Source organism: Candoia aspera, chromosome 9, assembly GCF_035149785.1.
Source record: "Candoia aspera isolate rCanAsp1 chromosome 9, rCanAsp1.hap2, whole genome shotgun sequence".
Lineage (NCBI taxonomy): Eukaryota > Metazoa > Chordata > Lepidosauria > Squamata > Boidae > Candoia > Candoia aspera.
In genome coordinates, this window is record NC_086161.1 from 10,879,883 (window position 1) to 10,893,203 (window position 13,321).

The following is a 13,321-nucleotide window of genomic DNA, read 5'->3' on the forward strand; positions in this document are numbered from 1 at the left end:
TTCTAAGGCAGGTTTTCAAAGGTGGTACTTCCTTCTGGGAAAACCCGCTGCCTTTCAGAAACTGAACTAGAAGTTGTAATGACCTTTCAGAACATGGAGAAAACCAATTATTAACCCTCACCACAAACATCGTGCCTCTGGTTTCTGTACCACACCCCCTGGTGACTTTAATGCAAACTTCAAATTACTCCACTCTTTGATCATGTCACCGAAAATACCATAATAGAACTGGCAACCAGCCAATAATAATATTCAGATCACTCCTGGAAATTTCAAAACTGTTCATTTCATAATATCCTGAGACCTATCCTCCACAATGGCCATTAAATTTAAAACTTGGTATGGAAACCCCATGAGGACATCCGCTGAGCATGTTAGGTTGGTGATGAAGTAAAAGAGGACAGGGGGGTTAACGGTAAACCTTCCTCATCCACTTACAACCTGTAGAAAATTTAGGGGTCATTTTCTTTGAGGCAACTGAACTCTCTGTCTGCAACAAAAACTGTCTCCCCAAATCGGTTGGGGTTTGATTTTTCCCATGTGTGTTTAAACGTGGAGCCTAGAAAAGTGACTAAGGGAATGAGACAGGAAAATTTGGGAGCGTAGCCTGCATGCCTCATTCCCTTAGGCCTCCTGCCCACCCCCTCCCAGATCTGCTTCCATGTTGAACTGGCTTTAGCAATTTGAAATTGATTATTTTGGTTTGTGTGTCTGCGTAAAGCCCTTCCTTTTCTGCTGGCGAATTAAAATGTGGCCTTGTTCAGGCAGCATGCTTTTAAATTGCTAAGGATTGCCAGGCTGGGGTCTGGGGACAATGACAACAAAGAAGAATTCATTAATTCTAAAGTGACAGTGTTTCTTTAAGAGGGGGCTTGTGGGACAGGGGTCGGATCCTGTTGATGAGGAATCCTGTTCTCATCAATCTCGTGCTCTGTGAGAAGGTAGCGGAAACGCAGCTCCAGATTTTGGCTCGCTCTTTAGCTGTTGGCTGAGCTGGGACTGAAACTCTCTTTCTCAGGCTCCTTGTTTCTCCTGGGGGAGGAAAGGGAAAATCTTGCTTGGGCCCTGTGTACAGCCAAAGGTAATGAAGCATCGCTCCTCCTTGGAGAGAGCGCTGTTCAATATTTAAAATTCTGGATTCCCAAGACTGCGGTTATTCAGCCAGCCTTGGTCCAGTCCTGCCAGATTATCCCAGAGCAGAGTGTGAGATATCTAAGTGGGAGCAGCAAGGCAATGTCAGCTCAGCTTTGTGTGACTCACTCCCATGAATGCCTGAAAGGCTCCCTGAACAAACTGCATTAGACGCGCTCCAAAATGTTCATTCCTGATTGGCCACGCTCTGACCCGCAGCTGCATTCCCTGGCTAGGGAGTGAAAGATGCACAGTGGCCTTTGTTCTGCCAAAATCAGGGCTTGGAACCATGACAGGACGATCGTATTACTGAAATGGAGGGTCATCTGGAGAAAAATGATCCTCGCTGGGACTCAGGGGGCATGTCCCTCCTTGGAAAAACAAAAACATGCACACTCTCAGGTCTGCCTCCCGAAGACACAGTCAGTGAAACAGAGGTGCAAAACTCAGATCTAACTGAGGACAAACATCCTGCTCCTCTTTTGTCTAAATCACAGCCAGAGGGCAAATATCCCTCTTGCTTACCCAGCATGCTAAGCCATAATACGGTTTGCTTGGCTTTGATTTCACATGTTGTGTGGACCTAGCTGCTCAATTTAGTCTTAGTGCGATGGGTGAACTCAGTCAATGACTTGTCCAACAAATCATGATTAAACAAACTATCTTTGTGAAATGTTTGAAGTTATCCAATTAACAATGAGCCATCGGGGCTGACCAGTGATTTATTCAACAAACCATGGTTATATAAACTGTGACTCAGCAAAACAAATAAATCCAGTTTGCATTAGTCACTGGAAAATGTAAGTGGGAAGTTATTACTGCATTGTCCTTATGTCCCATTTGTGGAATGGCCACAAGCATCTGGTGGGACAAGTAGCTAGTAACTAGAAGCAACTAGTATGATCTACAGGGCATTTTTTATTTATTACAAACATTATTTTTAATCTGATTTGGATTGGTTTAATGTCCTTCAAGCAGAAGACTGACCTCTGAGAAAGAAAGAGAGAGAGAGAGAGAGAGAGAGAGATCTGTTTGCCTACTATGAATGCAATGGCTTGAGATAGGAGTAAGTTGTCAAGTGAGAAAATCAGCTAACTTGGCCACATTAATTGAGCAGGAAGTAAAGAACAAACAAGGAATGGATACCGTGAACTTTGCAGACTTACTGGCAATTTCTAAGCTAATAAATCAATGTAGAGTCTGGGAAGAAAGGAAGAGAAGAGGACAGAGATCTCTGACCCACCTGTATGTGAAGCTGTCAGAGCAGATTGGCAAAAGTATCTGCTCATTCATGAGTCATTGGAGACCTCAGAAGTGTAACAGATTCTCATGAACGATTCCAGCCGTGTGAAATTCTGTGTGAATCTTCCTTGCTGATATAATCTTAGCAGCCAGAAGGAGCAAAATCCTTTGAACTGTGTCTGAAATGACACATGCTGTATAAGTTAATCTGTTTCGCCAAATGTTTTTTCCCAACTCCTTGTCTCTGTCTCTCTCTCTGTAAATGTGTGTTCTTTCTTTTTCTTCCCTTCAAAGGTTTTAACTTATCGATCAGCTGTATTCATGGAAAATGTCTGTTGCTCTATTTCTGACATCATAACACATATCACATGTTGTAGTATGGGACAGGGTTACACAATGTTTCAGGTTTGATTCCCAAAATGATATTTCAGAGCATACAGGATCACAAACATAGTGCCTGTCTGCAACCCTTTAAAACAGCTGCACTTTTTCCTAGGATTGTATGCTGGCAGCTGCTTTAAAGAGTTGAAGATAGATGGTATGTAACACTCTGAAGCTACGTTTGGGAATAAAATCTGAAGCGCTGCTCTGCCTTTGTGTGGAATGCTTTCATTTGGGGTTCTGTCTACTCAACCAGTCATCACCCTCTTCAAAAAAGTGGGATTCAAAAAAGTGTATGTTGCCAACAGTCAAGATGAAAGCACCAAGATGCCTTTTCAGCCACAGTTGGAGAAGACAACAGACAAAGAAACTGGCTTTTTCAAAAGCTCAGAGAACCAATCCACCTTCCAATATCCCCATGCTGCCTTTTCGTTCTTACGTCAACTAAGTATATCAACACCCTCAACTAAGTGTATCGACATGTTTTAACTAAAAACATGGTTTCCTCACCATTGGGAGTAACAGCAGATATTCAAAGAGTAGCAGAGTAAGGGACTGTTCACTTCTTTTTCTCAGAAGACTGTTGTTTAATGCCCTGTGCATGCTTTACAAAAGCTTTAGTCCCTTCTTTGATGACGTTCCTCAACAAGTGTGAATTTTCCTTGCTGCTATAATAATTGCAGCTGATTTAGGCAATCAAGTAGAGTGTGCTGAAAGAGAAGAAAGAATGATCAGCTGCTAATTTCCAAAAATATGTTCCTATTTCCCACAGTCTGAAATGCTGTCATTACTTGTCTAGCTTTGACCCAAAACAGAAATCATAGAGTGTAGATCCCCTTAGATACAAGGCCAAAATGATGTTTTTGTGCACTTGGACACTCACATTTGACTTGTTTGTGGCTCTTAAAGGGAGCTGTCTTTTCCTGTGACTGCACAGCTGCTCACCACAGGAAAAGAAGAATTTGGTTTAAAGAATTAAAAACAAGATACTACATATGTGCTCTGCAACCCTAAGAAATAAGGAGTATAACAAAATATATTTTACAGTAGTTTATCTACTTTCACTGTCCTCCCATTAACGCAAGTAGCTAAACCAATCAGGTATTGTTTATTCCTCATTCTACTGAGGGATCATAATTTGTTGCTGGCAAACAAGCCAGGGTTTATAAATCAAAAACTAATCCTGATTGAGCCACTAGGAGGCTATAGGGTGACAAGATATCTCAGAGGTTGCAGCACCATGGATAGTTCCAAGTGCTCCAACCCGGTCTAAGGGTACAGTATCTGAACAGCCAGGGTTTTGGTTCAAACTCCACCCCTTCTCTTAAAGGGGCAGGCCTTTGGCCTAGAGCAGGGTTCCTCAACCTTGGCAACTCTAAGCTGTGCAGACTTCAACTTCAAGCTTTGCTGGCTGGGGAATTCTGGGAATTGAAGTCCGCACAGCTTAGAGTTGCCAAGGTTGAGGAACCCTGGCCTAGAGCATACAAATCTTTCCTTTTTTCCAACATGTATTATTAGGTGTGTTGATTGCATTGGTGTACCAGCTTTATGGAGCTAAAGTTCTGGAGGTGGGAAGGCTGGTTCTGCACTGGTGCTCCATGAACATCTCTAGTAGCTATAATATCCTCCTACAATGGCTTGCCCAGATACAGTGGATTATAATGCTTAGAATTCCTAGCCAGCATTGGTCAGAAGAAGAAAGAGAAAATGAAGCCTGAGGTCCAGAAGTTATTCCCAACCCTTTTTCAATAGCTTGTGCACAACTGCTGGATCACACCTCCAAAATTTAATGGCAACTTTTTTTCTTTTCTTTTTTTAATGGAAATAAGTGAAATACTAGTATTCAGTCACATTAAGTTAAACACATCTATTTTACCTTTACAGCACAAAATACAAGCCAAATATTTCAATGCTGCATTCTCTGGAGACATCACCATATCACTACCATGCCCCTCTAGTCTTTGGGGCCCAGTAAAAAGAACAGTTAAGAAAAAGTGCACTCTACAGATGACCAAAAAAAAAAAGTTGTCTCCCCCTCTTTTACACCAACAACATGGGAATTTTTCATGTCATTCATTAGAAAGACTTCTTAATATTTTTTTAAAGCAAGAATAGAAGGACTTCTTAATAAATAAAAAAATCAAGAATAGCTTTTGACTGAATTATCTCAAACTTTCCGTCTAGTCATTAGCTATCTCTGGTACAGACTGTGTATGGTAGACATGAAGAGAAGACCTGTCTGTCATCCCTTCTGAACCATAAAGTGGCTTGTCCTCTGATGTTAATTTAGTTAGATTACGGCCAAAGGGCGTAGCTTGTATCAATGCCAGGTCTTAATGAGCAGCTCATTTGAATCCATGCAAAGTACCAGGAAGCATGGAGACATGCTAATTAAAGTGACTGCTGTTCTTTAATTAAGCAGTAATTCCCTGCAAAGAGGTGATTCTCATGCAAATTGGGCCCCACTGAAGTGATGTAAATGGTTTAGACAATATCTGACCTGCTTTCATTGGAAAGAAGGAGGGGGATATTATGCCAGTGTTCATGAACTGGTATTAAGCAAGCAGATAAAAGTTATTCATTTATTGAGCTGTTGGGTTCTCAAGGCTTTGTTGGAGAACAATGGGATCAGGCAACAAGGGTCTCCTTACAATAATATATTTATGAATAATCCCACTTCCATGCTAAAAGCCTTTTCAGAATGTTCTCAAAATTCAAGTGCATTCAAGACTGCAGATGTAGAGTTAAGGTCTGCCAGTAACAGTGTGTGTGTGTGTGCCTGTGTGTGTTGGGCACATGAGAGAAACTCTAGTTGAGAATCTGTAACTGGCAATATCAGCATTTGGAACTGATCAAATGGCATAAAATAGTATGTAGTTTTTTGGGTTCTCAGGAGCTGTTCATCAGATCAGTTGTTACAAAAAGCAGAGGATGGGGAGAGCTGGAAAATCCAAAAGTAAAATCATATGTTTTAGCCATGGAGTTTGCAGTTTAAAGTAAGCCTCAAGATGAGCTATTTGAATTCATGATGGTATAATGCCTACATCAGTTTTGCAAAATTGCAAAAGATAGACCTTCTTGTTCCCCAACTCTTTCCAAATACTGCACTTCCACATACTTAAAAGTGTGTTGGCCACTGCAATACCAACCTATGTATCAAAGCATGTGAAGTTATATGGCAGCCATATGTTCTTTCACTGCAAAAGAGGCTTATCTAGCTTTCATTGTACCTCTGCTCCATACTTTTTCCCTCAAAGTTTCATTCTCAATATACTCTTCCTTGAAACTCTGCATTCTCTCTCTCTCTCTCTCTTTCATTTCTATATTTTGATCACTTTTGTAGACCTTTTGATCATGATTGTGTCTCAGGGTATGTGTCTCCTAGTGCAAGCAGCCAACAATTAGGGATTTCCCAGTCAAATGGAAGGTAGCCCCCTGGCTAGGAAGTCCAGCCATCACAAATGCATTTGGGAGGTTGTAATTTCCTGACCCCTTAAAAATGCATGTTTAAAAAACAAATATCTGCTGTGGCCACTTGAGGGAGGTTTAACCCTCCCCACCACTTTTTGCCAGTCTTTTATGGCCCAATCCTTACGTGGTCCCAGGGAAGATGAACAGTAAATTGATTCCTGAGAGGGAGTTCCCAGAGAAGCCCCATTTTTAATCTCTGCTGATAGAAGGAAGAATTAATCCTCATTTATGCATTCATATCATATATTAAGAAATATTAGTTTAGTTCCAAACAACCCTGGGCTGTTTTGGAATACAGCTAGCTCCAGTCCCACTACTGACTGGTTGAATTATTTGCATGACATACTAACCTTGGCCATAACCTAGTTAATCATGTCACATGAGCACAACCATGATGAGGCTGGCATGGCAACTTGGCATTCTCCAGACATTTTTAGATTGCATAGTCCCTTCCCATTGGTTGTGCTGCCTAGCAATGTTGGGGAAAAGTACAAAACATCAAGGGGAAAACACTTAATTATCCCTAGCTTTGTTGGCCTCATGGGGTTAACCAGATAGGAATCACAATCAGATGAGTTCATTCTGCTTTATTGTAAAGCTACATTGACAGAATCTTGCAAGTCTGAAAGTACAATTCTCTCTCCCCCCCCCCCCATCTCCTTTACAGCCTGAGAAACTAGGGAGGGTCTCTTCTGAGCCTCTTGCCCCACCCACTATCTCACTGTCTGGTTATGCTGTCTCTTATCTGACCATTCACTTGGCAGCATCTCTTTGCCTAGTCTCTCAAGGTCTTTCTCACATACCATTACAGTTTAGACTACACTTCAGTTGGGGTAATGAAGTACTTCTTGACTTAGGTTACAGAGTTGAGCCAGAAATGACCCAATGTTGCTAAACTCTTACTGGCCATGGTTGCTGGACTGCTGGGAGTTGTAGCTCAACAACATCTGGAGGGCTCCCTGTTGCTCAGCCATGACTTCAGAGCTTATGGTTTTGTAAGAGTTAAGAGAATTATACTTTATAGATTAGATAAGGCTGGTTATGATCTAAATTATGCACAATGGGATGCTCACAGAAATACCAGGAGACAGGTAGAGCTCACAAGTCGTGTCTAATCTTTAAAGATCTTTTCATCTCAGGTGGTCAGGACATCTCAGAGGTTACCCAGATCAGTTCTCCACTTCTACATGGGAACATGCATTGGCCAATCTAGGGTTCCAAAGAACCATTATGAAGAGCTGTAGAATGCCGGATACGCTCGCGAGCTATATTTCACAGTCTCCTTCCAAAATGTGGTTTTTAAATAATTGAGGTCTTGATCTTGTTTATTTGGCTTTTAATCCACCAAGAATAATTATCCTCATAGGGGATTTAGTGTTTATTAGAGGAGTGTTTCTTTCTTTTTCTTTTTTTTTAAGTCCTTAAGCGCATCAGACTGATGAAATGCATCTGTTTTCATGGGGCTTTAAGATGCTGTTCCATCATGTAAGCAAAGAGGAGAATAATGGACAGTGGAAATCTGGAGTAATCCCAAACGGCAAGAGGAACCAATGTGCTATCTGAGGAAGAAAACAAAAACAGAGGCTTGAAGCTTATGTCTTTGTTTATTTTATTCTTGGCCTGTGGAATCCTTTTGCAGGAAAGAAAGAAAGAAAAAAAAAACCTTAAAACAGCAGTAGCTATTTATACAGCCAAGCCCAGAGTAAACATTCTGGGATGGAGTTGTCTCCATTCACAACACAGCAGCCATTTTCATGGATTCATGCCACTTCCTGTTTCCATAGCAACGTGGCTTACCCTGTTTCGCCTTTATCACTTCCCTATTGCCTGAACCTTATGGAATTCCAAAATTCAAGCTCATTCAGCTTTCCAAAATTATTTTGGCTGAGGATCAGGTTGAGTTGTCTCATTGCACAACCCTCATGTGGTGGTGGTGGTGGTGAAGAGGAAGAGGAAGAGGAAGAGGAAGAGGAAGAAGAAGAAGAAGAAGAAGAAGAAGAAGAAGAAGAAGAAGAAGAAGAAGAAGAAATCTCAAAACTCCCTGAAACTTTAGCTTGACAAGGGAAAAGTGAAGATTTGTGTTTGCTTTGGAATCTGAGGTTCAATGGCTTCAGGGCAATGCATGGCAAAGCCACAATTTGGTGCTGCTTCTAATATTATGAAGGTCTTCCTGTCTGACACATACCTTGTTTTAACGGGTTTTAAGAAAAAACACATCTCTGGGCATTGCCCCCTGGCCCCATCTATTTCACCAGCATCTTTTCAACTTTGCTGTCAGCAGCTCCCTTTTTGAAGAGACTGGACAAGGCAACATGAATGTTCCTTTTCACATGCTTTTTTTTTAAGACTACAGTGCCCTTTGAGCAAGTAATACAATACTTCAACACTTAGGGCAGCACCATTATCCTTTCTGTGCTGAATCATTCTGCAATGGGCTTCCTGCTTTGGATGTTGCTTTTGCAATGCAGGATGCAAGCAGAGTAGCCCTAAGCTAATGAGGATAATTGCTCCTGCAAGAAGATTGTTGTGAATATTATGCTGTAGGATTCTAGGGTGTTAGGTTAAACATCACCCTTTGCTGAATAGTCATTCTTGGAATTCAGCCTTCTAGCAACACAAATTAAACTGGAGCTTTTAAAGGATGAAAGGGCAGCTTTCAGCAGGATCTGCTGCGCTTATACCCTGAAGAATGAGCCCCTAGATTCATTTCTACAGCCATTCAACATATTCAGCTTAATTGTACAATTGTATAGTATATGAGTACAGTAATGGTATATAACAGATGCTGATGCTAGGGAGAGTGGAATGCAAAAAGAAGAGGGGCCGACCAAGGACAAGATGGATGGATGACATTCTAGAGGTGATGGATTTGACCTTGGGGGAGCTGGGGGTGGCGACGACCAACAGGAAGCTCTGGCGTGGGCTGATCCATGAAGTCACGAAGAGTCGGAAGCAACTGAATGAATAAACAACAACAGTAATGGTCAGAAAGAGCTATGATTAGGGCTACCCAGTCTGTCTGCAAAAGTCTGGATGTCCACCACATGTAACTAGAATTGTTTTCAGCATCTCCTTGTTGCCATCTGGATGTTTGCAGACCAGATTGGGTAGCAGTAGCAGAAGTATTGATATCTGCTGTGACACAATATTTCAGGGCCATGTTTTCTGCTAAGATACAGAAGAACAGCATTGTTGCTGAGCTTATGTCGATTTATATAAGAAACCTCAAGCACTTCTGTCCTGTTTCCCTAACATAGGGAACTCCAGATACTTTATGTAGCTGTAAACTGATTCCTATCTGGCTAAGTGCCTTCCTCCTCTTCTCCACACATCTTATGTTCTCCTATTCAGCTACAAACTATATCCAGACCAGCTTAGCTTTTGGTAAGGTTGTGCATCATTATTAGGGGCCATCTCAGCCACAGGGAACAACAGTTGGAAATAGTGGATTTTTGAATTCCAGGCTAGGCAGTGAAGTTTCTAAAGGGTCTAAAGCAAACTACGTTCTTGATGTTGAAGATATCTAGATGCATATTATAGAGTCGATGATATACCCAAGGTCAAATATTGGGGCAGAGATATACTTCTTTCAAGAACAAGATATTTAGTTTGAGGAAGCAACTCTGAAACCATAATTCAGTAGACTGGACTCTTGTATGATGAGGTTGTAATTCACTGCCCCTCTCAGATGAAGATCCATGTTCTAGATTATACAGGAAGGTATCAGTGTCCTGCTTCCAGAATCACAAACTCAAGGCTAATATTGAGTAATGATAGTGCTTTTACTTTATTTGAGGGTCAGGGATGCTAAAAGTGCTATGACGTGATATTGAAGCTTTGAATTTATTGGGCTTGCTGAAAATCTTGAGAGGTAGCTTCTATTCAAAATATGCTAGGTAGTCCTAGGGTGTCTGAGCATCCTGCTTCACCATTATTTGTTCCACTAAATATTCAAGAAAACAAGAGATTATTTCTTATGAACTGATATTTTTTAAATTACCCATTCTCAGACTTTGGGAAACAATAGAGTAGAAATGGAGCTGTATAGAGGTTAGATCACCCATCACAATAAGACTAAGCCATAATGTCATTTGTTTAGTTCTAGCTTAGGATATTGTATGAACCCAGCCAATTATGTTTTAATCATAGTCCAATAAACCACAGCCTAGCATAATATGTGAACCAAGTCAGGCCCAGATAATTAGGAATTAAAAATAAACCTTTATAATAAATGGTATTATGAATTTTAAAATACATAATATTATTCGTACAAATTAAGAGTACTTCTGTTTTTAGAATATGGGACACATTTCTGGCTGTCATAACTCTGACATAACATATTGTATTGCTGGAAAAGATTTAGAAAAGGGTGACCAAAATGATCAAGGGAAACATGTAACCTTTTGAACACTTCCATTTAGGCAAAAGACAAAAGGGGGATATGAGAATAAAATTTGAAAGGTATGGAGAAAGTGGACAAAGATTCTACAAGTCATGGTGATCCAATGAAACTGAATGAGATCAATAAATAACAAGCGAAACTGCAATCTTGGGAGTAACTCCCTAGGTCTTACTTATGAGTAAACATGTACAGCATTAAGCTTGTGCTGTCATTTTATTTTTTAAACTTTCATAATGGGGAGGCTTGGCACATCTCCATCTTCCTTTATAATGTTATGCCAAAATTCTAAAACAGAGGTGGTGAGAACAGAAAAGCATTAAGATGTCTGAGAAGTAAATGTGTCCATGTGTTTGTACGAATGTGGGCACACTGAAGTTAATACTGAATTAGAAAGAGAAAAAGCAGATTGCAAGCCTACTTGAAGTTTTGGACAGCTAACAATACTGTATTCAGTTGCTGTAAAATAAGCGCTTTGTGTTACAGCATGCTCTAGATATGATCTCAAAAAAGAAAAAAAAAATCCTGCCCGTTTTGTATTTTCTGTGCCAATCCTCAGGCTGCCTTTGGAAAGGAGAACCAACTGAAGAAAAACATTGCCAGGTCTTGTTAGGAAAATATTTTCATCATTCAGAGAACTGCCATGACTGAAAATAGAAAAGATATCAAGCAAACCCAGTGACTCATATGTACATAGAATTTACTTTTTTTTTCTTTCAAGAAATGTTCTCTAAATTCAGCAATTACAGTTTTTTAAAAAAACAAAATATGTTGTCATTTTCCGTGGGGTGTGTGTGTGGCTGTGTGGCTGTGTGCGTGTTCTTTGCTTTTATTTGTTTAAAAATCTTACATGAGGTTTTTATGTTAGCAGTTAGGAAACTTTCACCTAGTTAGGCTTGAAAGTGAAACTAATGACCTTCTCATCATCAAACCACACCTGAGTTACCAAAAGCAAAGAAAGGGGGAAAGAGTCGCTTAGTTAACAAGACAGCAGCTGTACTATTACTTATTCTCATGGGATGAATCCAGTTGTAATTTTTCACAACTTTGGCCTCACTGGCTGGCTTCATACCTCACACTGTGTCATAGAGTTTCAGTCATGGTTTGTTGAATAAAGCCTAGCAGCCTGGGTTACATATAATGCCAGGTTCAAACATTGCACTAATCCAAAACCAAATTAGCCATTTTATGGCTTAAAACAATACATGAGCCATTCATTAAATTTCTTGTATTATGCTAAAAGGTTAGCCCTTCAAAGCAGAGGTCGTTGGCCCCTCAAATTTTTTGAAGGTTCTTACAATTCACTAAGGTTTAAAACAGGGGTTCTTCCATAGAGATGAAGCCTGAATCTAGTAAGGAGATCCTCCATGAAGACAACCTTCCCCATGTGGATGGGGCATATCTCTGGATCAGTGGGTGAATTCATGCTTGACAGGCCTAAGATCCTTTGGCTTCAACGTGTGGCATTTCTTGTACTGGGCCTTGGAGTACTATAGCTAATCCATGACTTGTTTGCACATCACAAGAAACCTGGATTATTGAAAATTCTGAAATCAGCTGGATTTGTACACCATACAGTCCCTATTAACAAAACAATCTCCCGTATGTTTAGTGCAATTTTTGAACTCATCTAATATAAACAATACTATGTTTGATGGATCAGAATTTTCAATAAAGCAGCTTTTTATACACCTGTTGTTTGAATGTGTGTGCTACTTTTTCCATGCTTATACAGGCCTGCAAACTGAGGAACTTGCAAATGCACATATGGGCCTCACAGTTCTTATGCACAATTGTTACTGTATATCTGTCTAGTACTTGATTAGGACTGGTTCTCTCCTCGGGTTGTCATGTTATGGCCTGCAGACATGGAAGACAACTATGTATAGTGGTAATTAAACTGTTCTAGTTTATAGTTTCAGTGACCATACAGTCCTTTACTTCAGAAAGCTGTCCTTTAGATTTATTTAGTGTGGTATAGTTTATTATTGATTAGCCATTTAGGCCATATCAAAATCTTTAGATTTATTTAATTTAATTATTTATTATTCTTGGTTTTCTCTTGAACTTTTCTTTGTAAAGCAAAGTTATAAACATAGACAATTAATTTGTTTTATCCTTATGAACCTGTTTCAGATTTGCCTCCTTTTCAGGTTTGTCCTTGATTTTTCCTGAGAAAAAATGGTCACTGTATTTATAGTTTATTTCGAATCAGAAGCTGTCTGCAGCTGGCGGCATGGCCAAATTTTGAGAGCAGCTAATTCCAAGGGAATTCTTTTAAAGAACAAGTTATTAATCAAAACCTTAGCTTCATTAGAGAAACTGGCATGTTAGTTTTGCATCTATTCTCTAATCTATGGCATGTTAGCTTTTAATCTATTCTGCAAATTTCAGCTTGGAAATTGTCGTGCATCTTCTGAAGTGGTGTGGCTGAGTAATGAGAATTTGGGAGGGGAAAGGGGAAAGTCGTCGTAGGTCGTATCTTGCAAAGAAAGATTCTCTAGCATTCTTCTGATCTAATTTCAGAATGTCTATGAAAGACAGGTAATGTACAGATTTGTGTGTGCCTTTGAGTCAGTGTTGACTCCTAGCAACTGCCTGGACCAGTCCCTGCAGGCAAGGTTTTTCAGAAGTGGTTTGCCATTGCCCCCTTCCTAGGGCTGAGAGAGAGCGACTGGCCCAAGGTCACCCAGCTGG

General features: G+C 40.2%; 1 long non-coding RNA gene across 1 annotated transcript in view; it reads left to right on the forward strand.

Moving 5' to 3' along the window:
• LOC134502784 (uncharacterized) overlaps positions 1-12,315 on the forward strand; it is a 29,869-nt gene extending 17,554 nt beyond the window's left edge. Inside the window, exon 2 of the long non-coding RNA XR_010068480.1 lies at positions 11,959-12,315. This is a non-coding gene — a long non-coding RNA (uncharacterized LOC134502784). The remainder of the gene's footprint in view (positions 1-11,958) is intronic.
• The last annotated feature ends 1,006 nt before the right edge of the window (positions 12,316-13,321 follow it).